The following is a 4,760-nucleotide window of genomic DNA, read 5'->3' on the forward strand; positions in this document are numbered from 1 at the left end:
GCTAGGATGACGGAGTCGCTTAAAGAGAGGAGTGTCTGAATGTCACTCTCTAGTAGGTGTTTATCACTTTTTTGATAGATTGAAACCAGTGTGATCGGCGAATGGCCGGTCATACTGACCTGACATACTGAGACTTCCATGTTTATAAGCTCGGGAGGATCGAGAGGAGTGCAGTGAAGAGCCCTTCTGTAATAAATAGCTGTACCTCCCTTCCTTTGGGTGGTCCGGTCGTTTCTAATCATTACGTAATTCCCTATTTTGGGATCGCGAAGGCTAGGTTTCAAGAAGGTCTCTTGCACCAAAAAGATGTCCGGTTTGTGGTCGCGTATCCATTCGCGGACCCCGAGTATGTTATCGTTAAGCCCGTCTACGTTATAGTAGCCGACAGTCAGGGAACGCGGTTTTAATCTACCGTTGTGCGCCATTTAAGAAATTTTTAAAATTCTCCATCGCGCGGAGCATGCTACTGTGCTCGAGGTGAGCCCTACAGGGGTCTACTTTGCATTTATCAATGAAGAGGTCGAACTCCTCCATGCTAAATGCGCTCAAGTACTCAGAGGTCTTCTGATGCACGTTTGTTTGGGCCTGAGGGGCCTTGGGACTGGTGTGGGCCGCGGGGGCAGCCCTCGGGGGCTGAGGGGCGACCGGGGAAGCCGGTGCCGCTCTGGGAGCGATAGGCGCTCCATATAAAGGTTTGCACCATGCGTTGGTGGTAGGCACCGGCGCAGGCACAAACTGTTGAGCGGGCTTTTTAGCCGCAGGTTTACGACCCGCTGCCCTACCCCTTCGCTTGCCTGACTGTGGGGCCTTCCGGCATCCGCGATAGTTCGCGGGATGACCGGCTTCGCCGCACAGCACGCAGCTTGGGGGCACTTCAGCGATCCGCTCCTTTCGGGGACAATCTACTGTGCCGTGGTCTCCCAGGCACTTTACACACCTGGGACGGGCGAAACAGTTTTTCTGACTGTGGCCATATAATTGGCATCGGTGACATTGGCCAATTTGGCCTCTATTATTTGGCTTCTCAAAGGAGAGGCCGGAAAGGTGGCAGATGGCCCTGAGGTTGTAAATCCTCTTGCCCTCTGGAGAGAGGTCGAGGATTGCCAAGACGAGGTCAAGGGGCTCCTTTGTACGCGTGCGGTACATTCGGTAGACCTCATGCACAGGGAGCTCCTGTGCGATGAGGTCAGCTTTGATATGCTCAGTATTGAGCTCCTTCGGGAGACCGCGGATTACCACGCGGAGGACTCGCTCTTCGGGGAGAGCGTAAGTGTGATATCCTATTGCGTTTGACCGCAATAGTGAGGTTAGGTGCCTATAATCGTTCGAAGTAGCACACACCGCGCGAATGCCATACGTCATGAGGTTCGCGGTTGGGATGGGACGTTTTTCCTTAATTAGCATGGGGACTACTTTCGTCGCCCATGCGTCTTTATCCCTGATAATCAGGGGCGGGATCTTCTCCTTGCGAGGTTCCTCCATGGGAGAATCCTCGCTTTCGGAGTCTGTTTGGGACTCAGAATCGGTACGGGTTTGTGACTGAGATTTGCTCTCAGTCACAGTGACCTTGTTTTGAGAGTTTTTGGAGGCCTTGCGCCTCTTTCTGTTACCAACGACGACGGTGAAGCCTTCGTCGATGGATTCCGGGGCCGGTGAAGCCGGTGAGTCTGGGACTTCGCAGACTTCCATGGCTGAAGGCCTATGGACCGAACTTGGTTGGGAGGGCAGGGCTCCCTTGGGGTGGGCTGAGGGCCCGGGGTTCGCGTTAGGCGCGCTAGTCCCTACGGACGGAGTCGAAATAGCCGAGCGGCCCGGAAGGGGCCGAGAGGCTACTAGTCTCGGGTCGCGGGATGCAGGTATGCTGGCCTGCAACGGGCGCGCTACCTGCGCAGGTAGCACGTGGACACGGGACGCGGGGGTCGCGGGGGTCGCGGGGGGTGCGGCGGCGTTTCCCGGAAGGGGACGACTGCCTACCTGATTTGTTAGCGCAACCGGTTGCGCAGACAAGAACGATTCCAGATAACCTGGAAATTTTTCCCGGAGGTCCTTGAAGAGGGCCTCCAGGTAAGGCGGGGGAACGGAATTGGGGTCCATAGTGGACCCCGGAGCTATCTGGGCCTCCCCACCGAGGCGGGGAGGTGTGTGCCTACAGTGTGACCCTAATGGGTTCACGCCTTTAGGTGACGTGGGTGTACCTAGTCTTATTCTAGTGTACTCACGGGCTGGAACCACTAAACTACACTAAAACAACGTAGCACAGAACACAGAACACAACACTGAACGGAACAGTGATCAAGACCAAAACTAGACGAAACTAGCCAGTCTGACCTGATTTAAATTGAAACAAAAATCAGCGGAATGGAATTCCGAGAAATCCCAGATTTTGGTGACCGCCACCGTGAGGTTGAATGGCTGAAGAGCCCAGAAAGACAACCGCACGGGTCGGCTGCCAAGATCGGAGTGCTGTTTCTTTTGTAAGAATTTTATATTTATACTAGCTGAAATACGCCCGGTTTCACCCACGTGGTTCCCGTTCCCATAGGAATACGGGAATAATATATAGCCTATAGCATCCTCGATAAATGACACTGAAAGAATTTTTCAAATCGGACCTGTAGTTCCTGAGATTAACGCGTTTAAACAAACAAACAAACAAACTCTTCAGCTTTATAATATTAGTATAGATGACCCCCCAACTAATTCTGATACCACCAAGGCACGCTACGCCACTGCTACAATCACTATAAGTTACTGTACCTACAGTTTCATCAAAACGTACACTGCAGTTTTGCGTAAATATACTGGTTCTACTTGGTTGTAAAGTTTTTTACTCTTGCTCTAGTAAGTTATAATTTTCAGAGTCCTTATTAGCTATAGCTATTGCATTCGCAGGCTTTTGGACAACAATGTTCTACAAGGAGACTGCATCTCATGCCAAATTTAAATCCAATGCTTTACTTAGAGCTAATACGACCGTGCCAATGCATAAAAAAATAGCAGATGGTTTGGGACAAAAATTCAAACAATATAACGAATATAAGTGATTGCAACAGAGCAATACAGTACCTACCTCCATCGGTACTCACAGACGGTGAGTACCTAATCGTCATTCCTATTTGTGACTTAATTTATATTTACTAACTAGATAATTATAATTATAATTTTATAAATAACTGAAGAACCTGAATGTGCGTTTGTTAGAAGTTTTATATAATATTATTAGCGGTTTTACCCGCGTGGTTCCCGTTCTCGTAGCAATACGGGGATAAAATATAGCCTATAGTACTCGGAGATAATGTAGCTTCTCAACAGTAAAAGTATTTTTCAAATAAGTTCAGTAGTTTCGGAGCCTATTCAATGCAAACAATCAAATCTATTAGTATAGGTGAAGTTCCTCTCCAATATAGACAGTATAGTAGTGGCACTATCTAAAATGTTTTATACTGTAACAACTAGATCTTATAAGCTGTCATAACGGCCTTTGTATTGTGGTGGTAACTTACGTGTTATATTTTTAACCAACTTAAAAAAGTAGGAGGTTGTAGTATATTTATATTTAGGTTGTTTTTTTTGATACCATCAAACCAATCAGTAGATAGCAAATATGTACGATGTTGTATCGCTATTTCGTATAAATTGAGTTGTATGAGGTCAGTTGATGTATAAAAAAAAGATTTATAGACCTAAATACTGAAAATATTGACAGCCCACTACAGGGTCGGCCTTCTCTTTATAAAAGAGCTTAGACCCACTACGCTGCTTCAATGTGCGTTGGCAGGCCAAGCTGAGAATTTCAACTGAAATATTCTTAATGATAAAAAATCTCAGCAGGTATTTATTTAATACCATCCCAGGATTCGAACCTAGACACCCCAACCACATAGGCTGACCACGTGACCAACAAGGCAGTATGTTTATTAGTTGCCTGTTATTTTACAGTCTTAAAGTATCTAAGTTTACAGCTAAATAGTAGTACATAATATAGTATCCATATAAATGTTTTCTGTGCCCTTAACACATGCTATGCGATTGCTTTGGGGTTAAATAGTGATGTGGGTTTTGTTTGAATATATTTATTTATTTATTTTGTATTGTTTTTTTGCAGATTCATGTTAACCGGCGTGTTGTTATATTGCTTTTATTTGATTACGGAAAAAATGAAGGTCTACCTACCTAACTACATGCCGAGATTTTCGGGAGATGAAAATGTTTTCGACACCTCACACCATATTGGTAATTTTAGTGAAATCGATGTAGGTAATACAACAATATCCAATGTATCGTTCAATTAATAAATAAATACTTCACGAATACAGTTTTGAAATTGTCTCTATTACTAGTCCTTTTCATGAAAGAACTTGGCAAAATTATTTTTCATACGCCTGGGCAGGTTATAGTATACTTTTCATCACGCTACGCACGCTTCTTTTTTTTTTATTATTTACAAGTTAGCCCTAGACTACAATCTCACCTGATGGTAAGTGATGATGTAGTCTTAGATGGAAGCGGGCTAACTTGTTAGGAGGAGGATGAAAATCCACACCCCTTTCGGTTTCTACACGGCATCGTACCGGAACGCTTAATCGCTTGGCGGTACGAAAAACGCTACTATCTGTAGGAGCAGAGCAGTGAAGGGAAATGTTGGGAAAACGGGAGAAATTACTCCATTTTTACAGCCATACCAGTCAGGGCTGGATTAAAGAGGTCAGTGCGAACAAAGTCGCGGGCGTCCGCTAGTTTGACATAAAATAATACAAAAG

This window comes from Bicyclus anynana, chromosome 9 (assembly GCF_947172395.1).
Source record: "Bicyclus anynana chromosome 9, ilBicAnyn1.1, whole genome shotgun sequence".
Lineage (NCBI taxonomy): Eukaryota > Metazoa > Arthropoda > Insecta > Lepidoptera > Nymphalidae > Bicyclus > Bicyclus anynana.